The sequence below is a fragment of the Balaenoptera borealis genome (genome assembly GCF_965194805.1).
Source record: "Balaenoptera borealis genome assembly, chromosome: 2".
Classification (NCBI taxonomy): domain Eukaryota; kingdom Metazoa; phylum Chordata; class Mammalia; order Artiodactyla; family Balaenopteridae; genus Balaenoptera; species Balaenoptera borealis.
Genome location: NC_138867.1, coordinates 100,493,024 through 100,513,931, shown reverse-complemented (window position 1 = coordinate 100,513,931; position 20,908 = coordinate 100,493,024). Strand labels below are relative to the sequence as shown.

Sequence of the window (20,908 nt, the reverse complement as noted above, 5' to 3'; positions counted from 1 at the left end):
AAGAACAGAATGTGTTAATGACTAAACTCTGACTCATTTCTCTCACTCTGTACATGGAGTCTATTGCCAAAATCTATCACTTCTTAAATGCCTCCTATAATTATAACTTTCCTATTTACTATCTATGTGGTTTACAGCACACATACACAATGTCCGTGGGGTCACAACAGCACCGGGATACCATTTCACAGATTAATAAAACTGGCCGTCAGCAGCGTTAGGAAACTGGTTCAACGTGACTCAGATAGTAAAAGGTATAATCTCAGTTTCTCATCTGGAAGGTTGCCTTTAAGGCACCATCTAACTCTAAAATGCTATGGTTTGATAATTCCACACCCTCCTTTTCTTCATCAGTCTGCCACTGTCTCAGCATTAGACTTGACCATTTCTCACCTAGACCACTACAATTTCCCCTTTATCTGCCAGCAGTAACTTCAGAGAGCAAATCCTTCTTCTTCATTTTGGCCTCCTACAGTGTCACACTCTACTCTAGACATGAAAATAACTCTCTTGGCTCTTGTGTTCATAGCCAAGATGCTCAGCCTATTTTCTCAAGTCTCCCAACAAAGACTGAATTGTATGTCTGATGCCACGTCATTTGGGCCTGGCCACTTCTCCACAGTTTATCATGGGTTCATTCACAGCTTACCCTCTTCCTGATCTCCCACCCTGAGGTTCCACAAAGCTGTCTTATGTGCAAACATACGCATTTTATTTCACTCCACCTAGCTGCCTACAGCTTCCTCTGCTTCTGTTTTCATTTAAACAACTTTTAAAGTTCCCCTCAAAAAAGCAGTTTTCCCAGCTCCCAACTTGGCGTGGTCTAGTCCTGTGTGAAAATGGAAATGGCACATTAACACTATCTGCTGCAGACAGCAAACTCCTGCAGGGCAACGACAAAGCTTAATTATCCGTACTTTGTAGAAAACAGAAAATTAGCACTCAATATGTGTTAAATAAAGGAAAACAAACATTTTTATTTTTGTTGCCATTTGATATTTTTATGGGTCATGTTTTGAAATCATTTTGCTCAAAATACAAACTGGAACAAATTTCGGGAGGCTTTTACAACAGTTACCTTAAAAATCATCCCCGCCCCCAGAAAATGAAGCCTCTGGATATTTGACTTTGATGACTTGACATTTAAGGGAAATTTATGGAAAGTCACGTTATTTTTAACATGTTCATATATGTTCTTTCCATTTTGCACTGTGGGTCTGTGTGTCACAAAGTACAAAGAATCTTCCAAAGTAAAAGTAAAGGTACACGATTTTTATTTTTTTGCCACCATTGTATCCCTGGCACCTCATTGACTTAGAATAAGCCCACAATGAATATTAAATTGAACTTTAATAAAAAATGCATTTTTTATTTCTAAGTCATGAGCAGGATATGAGTTTTAATTGTATAATTTCAACTCTGTGCATGATACATTTCACGGGGAGGGAGGGCGGCTGCTAATTTGAAGGTGTTTGGTCCAGGCAACTAGGTTCAGTCCTGCCTAAGAGTTCATGAACCTCCTGGAAACAGAATTGAAGGCCCTAGTGATTAAAAACTATATCCAGGTCACACAAAAGATTCCACAGTTGTCTTAGGTACACGCTTCTGATTCATTTCTCATTTCCAATAAGCTTCAAAAGACAAAAATCTTCCATAACAATATCCTTCATGGCTATGTTTTCTTTTCTAATCCCATGGCCATTAGCCTAACCCAAGCCCCTAGCTTTTCACAGAAGATTCACTGTAGCAGACATCACACAGACTTTCCTGATTCTCAGATTTTGCAATTCTGGTACAGTATTCCCTGTAACATAACACATCTTTTTTAAACAAGCATATTCTATCACACTTCCCAAAATTATTGTGTTCCTTGATTTTCCTGTTTATCAACACAGACCCTCGCTATCTGACATTTAATACTTTCTGTAACCCAGCTTAAGAAATCTGGCACCATTCTTGACTTCTCCCTTTCTGTTGCCAACTCCCCTCCTAAATTAAGCTCTAACCTATCACCAAGTCCTATCTGTTTTACTCTCATGTCCAAGATACCAGCATCTCTCTCTCAGACTACAGCAAGCCTGTATAGGTAGTAGCTTGATGATGACGGTGATGATGATGAGTGATCCACCCAATTTACTGTATACACAAGAACCAGAACAATCTTATAAAAAATAGGTCATATTTGATGATCTTGCTTAAAAGCCTCCAAAGAAGTTCTATTAATTACCTAAGAACAAAATCCAAATTCTCTACTCTGCTCCTCAATGTCCAGCATTAGCTGGGTCCTGTCTATCTGTCTAATTCATCCTGAGCCACTTGCCCCCTTCCTTACTTGGCTTCAGGCTTTAACTTTCTGTTAGTTTTTAGAACCCATCAATCTCTTTCTGTGTTATCTGTTCTCTCCTCACCCCCTCACCTGCTTGGCTCCTTTTCAACTTTTAGATCTTGGCTTGAAGGTCAACTCCTTGGAGATGTTTTCCCTTACTCCCCCACCTAAAAAATCCTCCCATCTCCAATATTCACTGTTGTAGCATCTAGCTCATATTGTCTTCATCACATTAGTAGCATTACTACTACCATTACTTACCACAAACTTGCTTCTTATATGTATTTGCTTACTTGTTTGTTTGCTGCACTCAACTAGAATGTAAGTCATACAAGGGCAGTATATCACATCTGTCTTGTCTACCACTGACTCACCAGAACTGGATAGAGCCTAGTGCATGGTGTGCATGCCATCATTATTTGTGGAACATTCTATCAGTGGTTTTAATTTTACTCAACTAATTATTTGTCTCTACTCCCAGATTCTTGCTCTCCACTGTGTTCACAACAATTGCCTCGTCTTTGCATCAAGGTACACTATTCCCATCTCTGAGATTTCACTCATCCCCTTTGATTGGAATATTCAACCCTTCCAGCTTGGTCTGCCAAAATTCTGATGAAGTCATCTTGCCCTCACTGATCTTTTGCTCCTTAGCATTTCTCTATCACTTCAAAATTCTCCACAAAATTCTAATTCTTATATATACAACATTATATACACAATACAATATCCCAATTCCTTAATATAAATTGCCATCATTTCCTCAACTAAACTCTGAATATATATGTTTGTATATATAGTTACTTATTCCTAGAGTTACTATGTCAAAGAACACAACATTGGTTTAGAATCAATTGATTAGAATCAGATAACTTCATATGTATTAGATATATTTATTAGATATCTTAGATAACTTCATAAGAAGGATCTTAAAGAAAGCTAAGACCCATGTGTTTATACTAAAATTCTAAATATCCACCCCAGCAAAGCTCTCATCTTTCACATCTTAACATCTATTTTTTAAAGAATAAATTCCTTTCTCTAGTCCAAAAGACACTTTTGTAAGTTTTATAAGAATTGGGTTTTGCTTGGGTGGTGATGACACCTAAGCTTCCCAAAGTATTCCATACTCTAAAAATTGCAGGAACACAGCACACTGGAGACCATATGGAAACAAGTTCTGCAAGAATTCTGTATAGTTAGCATCTGCTTCTGTCATAACTGGTACAGAAACTGAAACTTGGCTTTTGGTTTCTTCTCTCAGGCTAATGCTTCAAGGACAGTTTAATCAAGGAATACTACTAGGAAGTGTTTTGCCAAGATCTTAATAGCTGAGTTACTTTTCAGTACAAACACCTGTAATTCTGAGTATCAGTGCTACTGACTCATGCATCTTTATATAACAAACTCAGACATCAAGTGTAAGAGTAACTTTTATAAACATTCTTGACCCTCAAAGCCAAAGGAAGATTTAAATTTGGGACCAGGGCTGTTTCTGAAGCTCTGCATAGCCTCAACTTCTCCCATATACCAATTCTGCTCTAGGGACCACTTATTCTCTCACTCAACAAAAAATTATGAGCAGCCAGCTCTTTGCCAGGTTTTGTTCTGGGTGCTAGAGACATTGAGGTAAAAGACGGGCAAGGTCAGTGTTCTTCAAGGGGCTTTGTAGCATTCCACTGGTAATCTTAGTGCATTCTTTTCTGACTGGCAAACGTACTTCAAGATCTCTATTTTCCTCATCCTTTCCCTCTCTCAATGCTGGAAGGCAATATAAAATCTTTTTTTGCCATAATTTACCTCCTAATTCTCTTTTTAATTCTTAATATTTCTTCTAAATTCTCAAAAATTTCTCATCATACTTAATAATACCATGTTTATAAATCTAAGATGCCATAAATTATAAGAACTCACTACTATTTTATGTACCACTAAGAGCAAAAAAATATATCTTTGATAATTAAATTATGTTACAATACTTTTTATCACTTGCAATTTTTTAAAAAAATTTTTATTGAGGTATATTTGATTTATGATATTATTCACTTTATTCATTATTACTATGATTCATTTTATATTACAAAAAGAACCCATTTGAATTTATTTAGACATAAATGTTTACTAAATCACTGGTGTTTATGTGAAAAGAAATATAGACATAATAAATTATTTCTAAAATTTCTTCACATTTAGAATCCAAATTACTGATCAATTCAGAATCATTAAAGTCCATAATTTTCCATATAAAATATCCCTTTGTGCCATCAAGAGCCTTGGTGAAACAGCGTTTTTTAATTGTGCCTCATTTCTGTCTTCAGGATTCTCTTGCAAGCTGCAGATTATATATCGATATTTATATATTTATTGATATAAGTTTGTACGCCCAAATATGAGCAGTAAGAAATACATCACAATTGCTGCCTACACGACAGCAGTTGCATGACACCTTTTGATCTCACACATGTTAAAATGTACAAAGAAACATGGTTCTTAGAAATGATGAAATATATCACACCAAAAATGTAAGCCAATTTTTTTAAAACGTGCATTATAGCTACAAATTTTAAAAGAAAAATACTCTTGATTCTATCCACAAGTATCTTCAAGGGCAATGTTAGTCTCACGCAGATAAGCAATGAATGTATGGCAAGTTCCAAAACTGTGAAAAACTGCCCAAATATGATTGTTCTCATCACCTCCTAAGGTAGAAACAAGAAATGTGTTCCCATTCAAAATTACCAGTGTCTGCTGTTTGCTCTGTCTGAGGAAATGTCTTGAAAGTGAAACGAAGATCCAAGACTGCCTACAGAATCAGCTTTGCCAAGAACCTTAATTTAGCGCTGTAAAATCCTAGAGCCAGTAGAGAATTTGTAGGATGTCTAGTCCCAATATCCTCTTCTAGCACTGAGGAAACCCAGGCCTGCAGTCACAGAGATAGACACTAGACCTCAAGCTCTCTGAGTCTTGTGCCATAGCTCTTTCTCCCACACACTGCAGCCCTTCTTCTCTGGGAGTCATTCCAGCACTTCCAGAAGAGAAGTAGTACCCCATTCATGCTCCCAATGTGATACTGTTTGGCAATGAAAGGACACACTGCAATACGGTTCTTCTGGGTCTGATTGAAAAGGACTGAAAAATGTCTTTTCAAAACATTCTTAAAGCAGAATTTGAAATGATCTAAGGAACTCTAGGAAAGACAGAGCTGACTAATGGGTAGGAATCACCAATCTGTAACAAAGGTCGGTGAACTATACTTCTTGGGCACAAACCCCACCTGCCACCTGTTTTTAAAAATAAAGTTTTGTTGGAACACATTCATGCCCATTTGTCTCTGTATTGTCTACGGCTGTTTTCAAGCTATAACAATGGTTGAGTAGTTACAATGGAAACCACGTGGCCCATAAAGCTGAAAATATTTACTATCTGGCTTTTTACAGAAAAAGTTGTCCATCTCCTTACCTAGAAGATAGGCTTTTAAGGACAGAGGCCAGGAATAATAACAAGCTGCAGCTTCAGGCTCCAGAATAGATTTTATGGGTTGATGGTACAGAAAAAACTATTCTTTTTAAATATCCATTTAACCAGGGCACTCATTATCCCTACCTCATATTCATGCTTCATCATCCCATAGAATAGAACACGAACACACAGAACATACACAGAAACATACATGCACGCTTCCAGAAAAAAGGGAGTGGCTTTTGTCCAGTTATCTGCCAGGGCTAACCTTGTTGTCACAATCTAATTAAGTGATACATTTATTTCTTCAGCTATGAAGAATTCTTCAATTACCCTCTTGATTCATTCATGTTTCCCAAAACCCTTGTCCAGTGTATTTGAGCCCTGACTCCAAACTTTCAACACTCCCACTCCTGAGTCATCCAAACCAGTAACCTAGTCCTCTGCATTACTCCTACAATAAAATTCTTATCTGATAAACACTGATACTGTACTGAATACATCCTGCAAGTAGTAAATCTCCATAAACATAATTGGGCTACAGAAGTTCTATTAATAAAAATATTATAAATGAAAATACTGCTTTTATTTTTATCCAAAAATTAATGAACATATATGACTTTTTTAGAATATAATCTTATAGTTATCAGGAGCAGAGACTCTGGAAATAACTGTGCTCTTCACTTAGCACAAAATTATCCACTTATGCTAAACAAATCAAGGGACTGTCTTGATGGTGAAAACTCAACAGGACTCTTTTAGCATTATCCATATAAATAAATCAAGAATTTAGCTCACAAAAGAAGAATCACTGGATTTATTTGTAAATCAATTTATAGATAGTGATTCTAGATAAGAAGTAAAGATTCTCCTTTAGAAAATGTTGTAGAACTTATAAAGTTAGGATTTGGGAAAGAGTACAACCCCTAAACTGAGGTGGTAATCTACTAGATGGAAAATATACACCCAAATAAATGCCTATTTAAGTGCACAATCTCCTATGGCCTTAATGTGCCACCTGCTAATTTTTTACAGGCAGTCCCTACAAGAATAGAAACATCTTGATATGCAATTCATTAAATGAGTCCCTCAACCATACTTTAAAAAAAAAAAATATTGGGAACTCTAATTGACTCTGTAAACTTTCCAACAGAGAGCTTTATGTATCCTAATAGTGTTGGCCAGAGATCATCCCCAACAATTTTGCCTGGGTAAGTAAACCTAAGAGAGAGGTTGGCAGTCATCCCCACTGAGGTTCTCCTAAGCCTGCAAGAATACCTTTACTTGCTGGAAATGGTGAAAATACTTCTTTAGATATTCACACTTTCCAATCCCTCCTTTTCCTCCCAGCTTGATTTGTAGTATTTTGGTTCATTTGCTCTCAATCCAAAAGAAAATAAAATAAGCTTACTGAGGATTTAGGAGAAAATATAAAAGATCTGGGGATGCTGAGAAGAAATACAAGAGAAACAAATATGGCACTGGGACATTAGACAAAACCTGGCATAGAGTTGCAGAAAGAAGGAAAACAGATTTACTTGAAGAAAGAAAAACAGTATCCAAAATATAAGAAGCTGGATGGAGTGGGAGAGGAGAAGGCAGGGAACAGAGGAATGAGGGTAAATACAGCAATCAGATGGAGAACTCCTAGTTTTGAGAGCTTATAAACATTGGAATGATTTAACAATCTCCTTGAGAGAGTTGTGAAATGTTTTGTTCCTGGAAATGTTTAAACAAAATGTAGGTAAATTGATGCAGAGAAGTAATTTAGTTGACATCTCTAGATGTCCTTCCAACTCTGATTCTATGATTTTGTAACTTAAGAATGACTGAGGTAATGCCAAAAAAATAATAAGAACCCAAGCTTATGTTAAGCATACACACAAGATTTATGGTCTGCCTCAGAACTTTTTTCCAGAGTAACATGGAGTGAATTTCAAATGCATCATTCTCTGCCGGTAATCATTTGTTTAAGTGCTAAGAGTGACAGTACAATTGTGTAACAATATTCAGTCTATATATGTAATTGCCCTTCTGGCTTTCTTTGTATTCTTGGTCCAATTTTCTTAAACTCCAAATCAGATAAATGTCTCATCAGCTTTCCAGTAGTCTTCCTAAAGATATCACAGTTTCTTCAGATTCTACTAGATTATTTCTATATTCTTAATGACAGGCCCAGCCTCAGTTAAACAAGCTAAAGAACTTTTTTTTTTTTCAAATTTCACAAAATGTTGATCCATTCTAATGCAATTTTATTCTACATTATGAGGTATGCCTTCCTGGGAAGCAGCAGCATACTTATGTTTTCATTTAGATATGATATAATGGGTTTGATTTGGGGGATGTGAGTTAATTCTGCATTTTCTCTCATTTATCTGAGTTTTCAATGGTATTCTATATATTCTCCTTTTGGTCCATCACACAAAAAAATGTTCTTGTTAATTTACCACCATGCAAATCAAAGGGAGGCTCTAACAACAATCAAGCTTCATGGTAGCAGCATTCTTCAGAATGTTATCCTTTATTACTCCCTAATGTATAGGCCCATTTTTTTAGGGGTAACATTGTATCTGAAGGCCGACTTTCAATTACATATGGTATTCAAAAGCTGTGCAGTATTCAAACCTGGCTGAAATTTCCACCAGGATTATATTTAGACTATTTCCCACTATCATTTTAAGTGAGCATTTTTTTTTTTTTACCCACTCTGAATAATACTGAACTACCCAGTCATTATTCCTTTGGCCAACCTCTACTATTTTCTGTTCCCCTTTTCCTTTTACTCCAGTAATTGCTTGCTTTCAGTTCTTTTTATAGGCCAACCAATTCATCACATGTATTCAGTATTTTCTCATAATTTTCACTCTAAATACTGTTTCTGACATCTCGCCAATATCCTATTGGGTCTCCCTATTTCTGCTTTTATTTAAATGCTAATTATTTCAGTCTTGGGCATTTTGGAAGAATTAATGAGTACATGAGAAAACTGATGTTCCTAAAATTTTAAGGTCATTAACCCAGCTAGTTATTAACTCTCAAAAAAGGTCCTTATAGGAAAGAAGGTGATTATTGTTCCTGTAGCATCTTTAATTTAAAAAAAAAAAAGAAAAAAAAGGAACTTTTTTCTTTGGTACAACTGGTTTTCAGACATAATAGGATTCATGAATTTAAAACAAATTTAGGAAATGAAAAAGAATAATTTTAAGACATTATCTGTCAGTGAGCCATTTTATTTTTACACAAGGGAAAACAATAAATAGATTAATTTCTTTAATTACAGACAAAAGCAGAAGAGGAGAGAACAAAACTGTTTGAGAAGAGTAAACCATTTTTTTTTTGCCCCCTTGGGTAAACGACAGCTAGCAAAGAGCCAATCAAGATAGTCACAAGGAGACAATTTCACCCATTTACAGATTCTCTGAAAAGCACAGCGAGTTTTGCAGTGAGGCGCAAGCAAGCCCACCCCTGAGCAATGGCTCTGGGCCCTTTCTCCTATGAGAATTTCTCAACGCCCCCCAGTTTGATCAAACTCAGCTCCCTAGTCTATCTGGCTGTCAGGGCATCAGTTCCCTCTGACACAGAACAATGACCTGAAGATTACTTGGGGGAAAGTGGCTTTGTATTAGCATGTAAGTATGTGAATATAAACAGCAAAGTTGGACAAAAAGCTTATGGATTTTACTTCTTGTGTCATCTTGATATGACCCCTTTCGTCTTGGAGCACTTTCTTGCATCTGGCACAAGATGTGACAGGATCTCCTTGTACTTTTCTTCCCCCGACCTGGCTCAGCCATTTCTCTAGAGACCCTCATTTCTTTCTCTTGGTGAGTGTATTTAGAAAACAAATTCTGAGCACTAGGTGTGTTCATTGCTATAAGGGTATTCTTATATCTAGACCTTTCCAGTTCATAGAGCAAGAAAATACACCTATGCTTTCAAGTCCAAGTCAACACCACCAGATCAGTTAAAGGTTCACTGTGAAGCTAATGAGCTCCTTCTAATGTTCTATACCTAATTTTGTTATTTCTAATTTTTCTTAAAGAGATTCTCCACAATTGTATAAGCTTCAAGGCTCAAAAAAACTGTATACCTATATCCTCATACCCTAACACAGGGTCGCCTTCATATTCTACAATACCATTCTTGCAATCTGCCTTCTTTAAAGGTGAAAACCCTGATTCCTAAAAAGATCAATATATAAACTCACCTTCTTTATCTTCTAATATACATAAAATAGTTTTGGAATTATAATACCAATAGCAATACCTACAGCAAACCTGCTAGGTAAAGTTGAAGATTTGATTGCCATTCTGCCCTTTGAATGCATTCTACAAAGGGTTGTTTAAAGTTATTTGAATTTTTACTTTGTGTAGTTATCAATTTCATAACACATTAGGCTCATTTATATGTGTTTCTATTTAATTTTAGGGATTTTTACTAATTATATAATAATTTAATCTTAGTTTCATTAAATATTTACATGACTCAAAACTCAAAATGATAAAACTAGAGATAGCATTCCTATCCTTAACCTCTCCAATCTTTTCCTACCCATCTTAAGTCCTGCTCTGAAATCTCATATTATCCCTGACTCTTGTGGGGAAGAGTAGCCATACTCCCTTAATTTTATCATACTTAACTTGCTTTATTGTCCTTAATATTACCTATCACTACAGGACATAATTTTATTTATTCATTCATTCATTTATTTATTTATTATCTGCTTCTACTGGAATATAAATTCCCTGAGAATACTTTGTTTCATTCACTGCTATACCCCAAGAACCTAGAATAATCCCATGCATAGTAGGTACTCAATACATATTTGTTGCAGGAATTTCACGAATGAGTAACATATTTATTTATACAAATTGGACCCACCCTATAAAGACTGTTCCAAAACTTGTCTTTTTTACACAATATTTCCTGGAGACCATTCCACATAAATTTTTCCCTTATTTGTGGAAGGCTACATAATATTCCATGGTAAGGCTATAGTATATTTAATCTGTCCTCTGTTGAATGGCATCCAGGTTGTTTCCAGTCTTTCACTGCTGCAGACCCTGCTGTAATGAACATCCATTTACTCATAGTTGAGTTCATTTTTATATTTAATATATTTAAAATATTAATCTTCAACAAAAGTTGGTGTATAATAGAGAAGAAAGAAAAATTTAGATCTATTGTACAAGATAAATATGATTTCAAAGACATTTCCTACTTATGGTAGCTTCAGATTAAGCTGCAGACTTATAGATGATATATATTGGTTTTACGCATTCTAAATGGTATTTGGGTGCAAATGCTTGAGAAGAATAGAATAAAATGACTTCTAAGATCCTATGTAACCCCAGGATTACTCCAGGGTATCCTATGCTCTTTTGGTTCTATAGAATATACCAGATTTATTTTAACCCATTTTTCCCAGATCTTTTAAGATATTAATGTGTAAAATGATAGAAGTCTTTTGAAATAGAGTATTTACATCTACAGGTAGTATTAGGGTTCTTTAATTCACTCAGATGTTTACAGCAAAAATAATGACAGTAATGGACAACGTACTGAATTTAAGAAAAAAAAACTGAGTTCATAATGATACTGTGAGAAAATAAGAGAAAGAGGACAAGCTGTACATGTGTAAAGTGAAAGTCCAAAATGTGAACAATTTGGAAATCTAGGAGAAAGGTATTCAAGTGTACTTTAAAATGTTTCAAAAATTTTAAAAATTGGGGGAAAGGAAACAAATAATGAAGATGAGTCTGAAAGGCAAGGAGCAGGTACATGGTGAGATGCAGAGACATCTACGTCTCTCTCACCCTTCTGTTCCTCAACCTACCTTCCCTCTAAAAAAAAATAAGTTGCACTAAACTACCTGCTCTGACAAAAGCAAACATAATTCCACATACAGTTTGCTATGAATAATGCATTCTCAAGAACTACTTTATTTTAAAATACTAAATTTTACATTTGAGGATTTCCTGGGAAGTGGAAGTGACATTTGAAACTAATACAAAAATAAATGTAAATACTGTAACAGCAGGATATTTTATGTGTCTATTTGATAGGCAAACTGCAACACAATCCTAATTAAATGTAGTCTCTTTAGAAATACATACTGATGACAAAGGAGGCAAGGATATACAGTGCAGAAAAGACAGTCTCTTCAATAAGTGGTGCTGGGAAAACTGGACAGCTACATGTAAAAGCATGAAATTAGAACACTCCCTAACACCATACAAAAAATAAACTCAAAATGGATTAGAGACCTAAATGTAAGGCCAGACACTATAAAACTCTTAGAGGAAAACATAGGCAGAACACTCTATGACGTAAATCACAGCAAGATCCTTTTTGACCCACCTCCTAGAGAAATGGAAATAAAAACAAAAATAAACAAATGGGACCTAATTAAACTTAAAACCTTTTGCACAGCAAAGGAAACCATAAACAAGACGAAAAGACAACCCTCAGAATGGGAGAAAACATTTGCAAACGAATCATCAGACAAAGGATTAATCTCCAAAATATATAAACAGCTCATGCAGCTCAATATTAAAAACACAAGCAATCCAATCCAAAAATGGGCAGAAGACCTAAATAGACATTTCTCCAAAGAAGACATACAGACGGCCAAGAAGCACATGAAAAGCTGTTCAACATCACTAATTATTAGAGAAATGCAAATCAAAACTACAATGAGGTATCACCTCACACCAGTTAGAATGGGCATCATAGAAAATCTACAAACAACAAATGCTGGAGAGGGTGTGGAGAAAAGGGAACCCTCTTGCACTGTTGGTGGGAATGTAACTTGATACAGCCACTATGGAGAACAGTATGGAGGTTCCTTAAAGAACTAAAAATAGAATTACCATATGACCCAGCAATCCCACTACTGGGCATCTACCCAGAGAAAACCGTAATTTAAAAAGACACATGCACCCCAATGTTCATTGCAACACTATTTACAATTGCCAGGTCATAGAAGCAACCTAAATGCCCATCGACAGACGAATGGATAAAGAAGATGTGGTACATATATACAATGGAATATTACTCAGCCATAAAAAGGAATGAAATTGGGTCATTTGTAGAGACGTGGATGGACCTAGAGACTGTCATACAGAGTGAAGTAAGTCAGAAAGAGAAAAAACAATATCGTATATTAACGCATATATGTGGAACCTAGAAAATGGTACAGATGAACTGGTTTGCAGAGCAGAAATTGAGACACAGATGTAGAGAACAAACGTATGGACACCAAGGGGGGAAAGCAGCTGGGGGTGGGGGTGGTGGTGTGATGAATTGGGAGATTGGGATTGACATGTATACACTAATGTGTATAAAATGGATGACTAATAAGAAAATAAATAAATAAATAAATAAACATTAAAAAAAAAAGAATGTGTCTTGGTTTAACAACAACAACAACAAAAAAGACATACTGAACACACATTACTTTAACATTAGCACTTATTCTAAATCCAAAGGTGATTTAGGTAATGTAACATAACATACATTTCAGGGAAGTGTCATATTAAACTAAGCAGGGCTGGCCTGTTTACCCTTCATTCCCAGGCTTCTCTCCTCCCTTTTAGAAGATTCCCACGTCTTCAGGGGTTCGCCATCCAAAGCACGTGTTATTTATTCATTCACTTTGTTTCTCCTCACCACCGAAATCTTACCTGTGCCTTGTATCTGCTCTACTCGACCCTCTGCTCCCTGATTCTTAAGTACTGCACGGAAATTCACCTTCTGTATCCCTTTCCTTCATGGTCCACAGTATTTGCTAGCTAGCATTATAAATCATTCCTGCTTAGCATGCTAATTAGGAGAACAAGCTGACTGCTCCATAAGTATGTGAACTGTAGCCTTCTGACAATACCACGGCTTTCTAATGCCTCAATTACATCAAAGTTATTCCTCAGCTTCCTCTGTAAACCTACAGCCCTGTGCACATCTCTGTAAAACATATTACTTAACAGTGAAATTATTTCTCTAGGTCTTTATCGTATCCCAATCAGACCAAGTTCCTTAAGAGCGCAGATCATATCTTGAACATTTTAGTATCCCTATACATAACCCAACACTTAGCACATTATAAATGCTCAGTAAAAGACTATGTGACTTACTTATCAAATTGAAAACAATTTATTTCTGGAAACACTTCAGCCTGGAAGTAGACAGTGCATTTCAGAGAGAATTCTTTAAGAAAAACCAAACTAATGTGAGGAGTAACAAGCAGGGAGACCAAAGACCAGAGCCTTTTCCAGTTGCCAGAAAAACTCCCTGTTGTTGAAAGCAGGTAGATTCAAAATAGCCTTTTGGTTGAAACAAGGGTAGCCTTATGGGAGAAGCGTGCTTAGTGCCCAATCTTGAGATAATCCAACAAAGAACCCATTTCAAAAGAACAGAATTTGAGCCGTTTCTGTTAAGCCTTCACTTTTACCCAGGTGATTCTTGTTACAGTCAGAAAGCGGGGGGAAAGAAACAACTTTACCCAAAACAATTTTCAAGAAAAAGAGTACAATAGATTATATATGACCACGAATCTCCTCCTGGAACTTAAAACCTCAATCTATTTAATATCCTGGTCCTACAAAAAGCAACAGTGCCTCTCAAAAATAAGCGGGAAAGAAGAAATTGTCTTGGGAGGCAAACACAATCACGGAGTTGACATCTATTGTATACTGCAGTAAAGATTAAATGCTAAAACTTTCAACTATGGGAAACAACTTACAATATTATAGTTCTCTAGACCTGACAGATTATAAGAGTGAAAGAAAACTGGGGTGAAGGCAGAGAACCAGAACTCTAAACCCAGCATCTGTATCTTCTGTTCACCCAAGCAAAGCACTTGACTTACCTGCACCTCCGATTCTTAATCTGAAAACTGAGTACGTTGAACTTGCTGTGATTTTAAGGTTCTTTCGAGGCATATTATTAAATAATTCCATGTTTGATTTGTTTTTTTCTGAGAATAAAAGTAAAATGGGGGTGAAACTGCCCATAAACTGTATTAGTATATATGAGTTTTGAGCGATTCCTGGGCTGCACTGCCCAGAGCTTGCTCTCAAGACCAAAGCTGGGCTCTCACGGCGTTATTCTCGGGCGGTGGGAGTGCTGGCTGCAGATAGCTTACAGCTGAGTCTCTCTCAAGGAATTAACCTCAGGTGCAGGAGGTTGACTGGCAACAAACACTTCTTCCCAAGGAAGAAGTAGCTACCAATCAATGCAGAGATACGAGGACTCAGCCCTCTTGCCTCAATTTGGGACAACTCTGAAAGACAATCCGAGGTCTAGAGCACCCCAAGGACTCAAATAAAGCCCATTACAACCACAGTGCAAATTCTCCCCCAACCCAATCCTGCTTCCCTCACTCCCTTTGAGGTATTGTGTCCAAGAGTATTCCCCAGTGTCCTCCTAACAACACATCTCCATCTCAAGTCTGTGTCCTGGGGAATCCAACAAGTGGTCCTAGAAAGCAAATTATAAAATGGAATTTGAGGGAGCTGATAATGAGGATTCCTTCATTGCTGGTAGATAGAATACTTATTCCTGGCATGCTAAAGTGGTACAATTATTAAAACTTTTACCTGTGGTAAACTGAAATGAGACAGTGTGTCAGAAAGCACTGACAGGTACAGCGTCTTAGGTATTTGAGAGAATTAGGGGAAAAATAATTATAAGAACTATAGAATCTGACAACTTTTGCTGGCTACTACTGATGCACTGTAAAAATTCAAGGATACTCTGAGAGGGATTAATCTCAAATTTAAAACTACCAAAATCAAAGGGCCTCCTTGGAAGCATATAAAGCATATAAAGTAAATGCTTATCTACTGCAGCCAGAGGGCAGAAAAAGCTTAAGATCAGGTGCAACAATGAATTATAAGGAAAGCAAAAGTCCAGAGAAGAGAAACTGAATTCTCAATCACAGCAGGTATGCCACTCAAGATAAAACCCTGAGACTTTGGAATGGGGACATCTGGGTTGAGACACTTGAGAATCTTGACCCCTCAGATCTGTCTAGCTCTGCAGAAGTAGCTTACCCTTCTCAAAGCTTAGTATTCTGCCCTGGCTCTTAGATGATGCAGAGCCTTGAAAGAGAACACACACCCTCCTCAGATTCTACCCTACTGACGCTCCTGGCTACAAGACTAATAACTAGGGTCAAATCACTACATAACCCAGCCAAGCATGTTCTCGGCCTGCTGAGGGAGAACAGGAATGCAGAAGGAGCTGCAGGACCTGGCGAATGTGAGTTGGGAGGAGCCAGGAGAATATGTATGGAGCTGGAGACTGAGCGTGCTGGATCAATGAGTGCGGAGTATGAAGTTAGGTAAGGGAGAGTTTATCCATACGAGGACACTATCCAGTGACACAGGAGTTCGTAATCTGGCAGGACCCTGGGATATGGTGCTAAGACACTGTTATCCACATCTCGGATGCCTAGAAAAAGCAATGGCCCACACTGAAAGAACAAGAAGTGGGAGAACAGCTGTGCTACTGGAAAAGGGTGCAAAAAGATCAGGAGAGGTAATATGCCAGGGAGGACATTCTAATACAATGCGGGAAAAAAAAAAAACTAGTCGCTGACCAACTGTGTTCCATGGATGCACTTGAAGGGCAACACTGTTTCCTAAAGCAATAAGGAATGCGTTGGTGAAAGGAGCACCAGAAATGGTGAGAAACTTACTGGTACCTATTCTTTCTAATGCAGGGATAATTGTAGGAGATGCTGTATTGACCTACTGGATAGTAACCGGAATTTTATAATCCTAAAATAATACAGGACAGGATGCAATTGATGGAATTCAGAGTACGCCACCGCAAAATATGCCAGTCTGGCTTGTGGATTATTTTGAGCAGAAAACAAACAAAGCCCAGGAAGAACCTTTGAACTCCACCATAACTGCCTAAAAGAATTTAAGATAGAAGGCCTCTTCCAGGAAGGAGCTATCACTATAGTAAAGTATGGACTAGGTGTGGTAGACAGGGAGGAACCAAGCAAGACCCATTTGATCAAAGTCCTCTCTGTGTTCCATTGTCTCTAGATGGCCCAGCAGACATTTGTTTACCAAACATTAACTCTTTTCTTCTTCCTGTGAATCACCTCACCTCCCTTTGAAGTCCCAAACCCCTACCTTCTTCTCCTTAGTCAAAATGACATACATAATTCATCTTACCTTACTGTCTTTGGAATTCTTCATGCTTATGTGTATTCCCCTACAAACATAATAGAATTTGATTTTCTCTTGTTAATCTGCCTTATGTCATTTTAATTATTTGACCGGCCATGAGGGGAAGGGGGAGAATATTCCCCCTTCAGAATACTTCAGAAACAAGGGGTATGCACTTATCAAAATGAGGGGCAAAGTGGAGTTGCAAATTTTATTTTATCTTAAGATGCCAGTGGAGTACTGGCATCTTAGGTGCCAGTACTTTTTAAAAGATTTCCAAATCTCTATTCTGGGATGCAATTAAATTGCTTTAAAATATTTGATCTTTGTAAGAATTTATTTTAAACTTTGTTAGAAGGGACCAAAGCAGTCTTTAGAGTTAATTTTGCCTCACTGATGAAGCAATAAATACTCTTCTGGGTACCCCACCCAACCCCCACCCCCATGTGGCTGATTGGAATTCCAACAATTTCTGGCCCTCTCTGTGCTCAGGGGATTGTTTTGATTGTTCCCTTTTGGTGGTTTTTTTCCCCTGCTTTGAGAAGTCAGCTGAAGATCCCAGACTCTCAAAGATGTTTGGAGTGCCCTCTCTCTCTCTCTCTCTCTCAATCTCTCTCTGCAGCTCTCTCCTCTCCAGTATTTTTCCCTAAGAACTCTAACCACATCAGCCCTCCCAAACTCCCAAATCTGTCTCTTTAGCTAAAAATACTTACATGTGAGAACGCAAGACTGTATTAAGGAAATGAAGCATCGTGATCAAATTGACCAAGTTTATGCATCAATCCATACAATCTGTGTGAATTTTCTCAAATAATTACAAGTTGGTATGATCCCCTTTCCTAGAAATCCCAGACATTTCTGAAATACAGAACAAGTACACTTCCCAGGAAGTTTTATTAAGATGTTTAATTAGCAGAATATACTATAAAACACATACACCTATAACCATTGAGATTTCTGAGATAATTTCAATGTGCAAAACCCCATATTCTTACACCCCAGATAAACTGCCAATTCCTGAGTTCCCAGCATTCTTCCTGTGGCCTCTATATCGCATGCTTTTGTAGTAAACAAAGATGGAATTCCTGGCCAACAAATGCCCCTATTTTCAGAGAACTTGTTGCTCTCCCACAGTTGTGGGTCCTGCAGTCATGTTGGAATCACATACCCTTGTACCCACAGTAGTAGAGTTATACAAGTCAAGATAAGCTCAGAGAATTCTCCACCTACCAAAATTTGGAATGAAACCTAGAGATACCAGTTAATTTCTTTGGTGCCTGAACTGAAATGACCTTTATAATTACCTACAGCTGTTACATGGAAAAGCCAAGAAAGTTATCTAAAGAGAGAAGAGAGTAAAGATGAGATGCAAAGAGAAACAGATGATTTGGGAGAGAGTAAATGAGGTTATAATAGCCTTACAGTCCTCAGTAATCTCTATGTGTGAGACACATCTATGTTTCCTGACACTGAGTTCCAATAAGAAATTATTTTAATAAATTCTCCTTTTTCATTTAAACTATTATAACAGAAAAATTGACCTAGCATGCCTTATGGGATGCAATCAAAGTGCAACTTTATTTATCTCCCCTTGTCCTTTAAACTTCATTCAGTGAAAGAAAATTTTTCTTTTCCCCTTGCACGAAAATTCTTTCTCTAGTAAACCCCATAAGTTTTTGTTCTCATTTAAAGTATAAAATGACCTCCAGTCACTTTAAAATCCAAAAACTGCCTCAGTTCTCTAATTATCAAGGCGTAGGTAATAATTCAAACTCAGTTTTCCTCTCAGGCTACTACTGATGGTTAGCAACTTACAAGTGGAAAGGAAGAGAAGCTGAGGGGGTGCCTCATCTTTCTTTCTCTACTCACCACATCTCCTCTGCTAACTGCAGCTTCTGACATCCCCAGGGTTGAATCCAGTTGGGAAAGAGGGCTTGGGGTCAAGAGCAGTCACACCGGAAGTGCAGGGACCATCTGGCAATAGGCCCCTCTCAATGACAGATGTACAGATGCTGACCTATTTCATCAGAACCTTTGTGAACTTTCTAGAGGAAGACCCTTCTCACCTCATGCTTAATCCCTTGGGCTGCCATACCTGCAGTGTGACAAATACACATATTCTTTTGGTAGTCCTTTCCTCTTTGACCCCCAGATTCCCAGGAATCCAGGTAATTCATACCACACAGAACTCCGTCTTGGTATACTCAAGCTATCTGGGAAGTTCTCTTGGACAGAATTATAAATGGCTTCACCACTTCTGTCTTTCCTGTGAGGTCTACCCTTAGTGCATGGGAAGAACACATACTTTCCACAGCTGCCACTAGGAGTGGGTTACATTTCAAACAGTCCTCTGTTCTCTTTCTTTGCCCTGCTGCCACCAGCTGACAGCAAGAGCCCCTCACCTAGACCAGCAGATACATCTTAGTTTCTGAGTTGTCCTATTGAGGTAGCACTACCCTCACTTCTTTCTCATGGAGGAGTGGAAATCAAGGCAAGAGTTCACAACTCCCTTCTTCCCTGGATCACTTTATGCAATTGGCCTGGCTCATGGTCCCTGAGAGAGGTCCAACAGTCTAAAAACAATCTGTCCATTTTTTAAAAATTTCAATATGGCACCTTTTCTTTGTGTGTAGCTCCCATTGCATCCTGGTGCCACAGGCAAAAGTTAAATTTTATCATGTATCATTAACATTAGTTGGTTTCTATTACTATCCCTCCCACCCCTGACAAAGAACCATTAATGAAGCACTCACAGTATTCATGGAAAATATCTACATTATAGGCTTTATGAACCTGAAGGTAAATCTCACTGTTGAATGACTGTGAATGTAACTATTTGCTGAATCAAGAATTTGAATCACATTAGCTAACAAATGATCTAGCAAACTATTCTACATCCTTATCCATATGTTATCTTGATTTTCTTTACCTTGAGTGAAATAGAAAGTAAATTCTGTGGAATGGTTTAAGGAAAAGATCATTCTTATTTAGAAAATAGAAGTTGTAGAAGTATCAAAGTATCAAAAAATCAAAGGCTGGGATTGTAGAATATGACTGTGGTTTAAATCTATGATTATTAGAACCCACCAGACAATTCATTCATTGAACAAATATTAATTGGGCAGCTAGCATCTGCAGTCCATTATGATGGGAGCTAAGTATAAATGCTGAATAAAATAAGCATGATTCCTGCTCCTTTGAAGCTTACTATCTATATTCACTCTAGTTAAAAACAAGAAAAAAACAAAGATTCATGAAATTATTTCCTCCAGTACCCTACTTACTCATCAAGAAAGAAAGAAAATTGTGATTAAAGGTAAAATCTGCTTAATTTATGGTGTGAAAATATGTACAGGAAACATGTGCCTTTAGTCAAAAATGTGAATCCTTAGAAAGCCAACTGCCGTACAAGTTCTTTTCATGAGGCAAACATAAAAGAACTGACCTTTAACAGAGTAAAGGTAGAGAAAGGCAAAGAAATATTTTTGCTGTGTATAATATGAAGTTAACAGGAAAAAGAATAAACATAAGGTAATCACATTTCTTCAGAATTGCTCTCCTCCAATCTGAAGAAACTAATGAAGGAGGAAGGTTGTAGCCTGGAACAAGTGCTCAGTGCCTGCTGAAGAAAATGCCTGCAAATACACATACACACACACACACACACACACACACACTTCATACGTAGTACACAGAACAGCCCTCCTCATTCATCAATGCTGCTTTCATTCTGTACACTCAAGGAGGATGAAGGTTGATATTATAATAATGATGACATGTAAGATACTATAAGGTTTATTTTGCCAGCAGAAATCTGACTTTAAATTTTATAAACTACCTTATTCCTCTATTTATGGGTTACTTGGACATTTCATTTATTTTTTGCTTTATTAGAGAGATATATAGGCTATGGATTCTGACGAATTACCCCTAAGATTGT

The 20,908-nt window shown here is 37.2% G+C and overlaps 1 long non-coding RNA gene and 1 pseudogene across 2 annotated transcripts in view; one reads left to right on the top strand and one right to left on the bottom strand.

Annotated features, from left to right (window-relative positions):
• The window catches only part of LOC309623072 (dual specificity protein phosphatase 3 pseudogene), a 51,280-nt pseudogene extending 36,538 nt beyond the window's left edge, over nt 1–14,742 (bottom strand). Inside the window, exon 1 of the transcript in view lies at nt 14,652–14,742. The product of the transcript in view is annotated as a dual specificity protein phosphatase 3 pseudogene (transcript). The remainder of the gene's footprint in view (nt 1–14,651) is intronic.
• The window catches only part of LOC309622617, a 620,423-nt gene that overhangs the window by 98,707 nt on the left and 500,808 nt on the right, over nt 1–20,908 (top strand). The gene's annotated exons all lie outside the window — the stretch shown is intronic.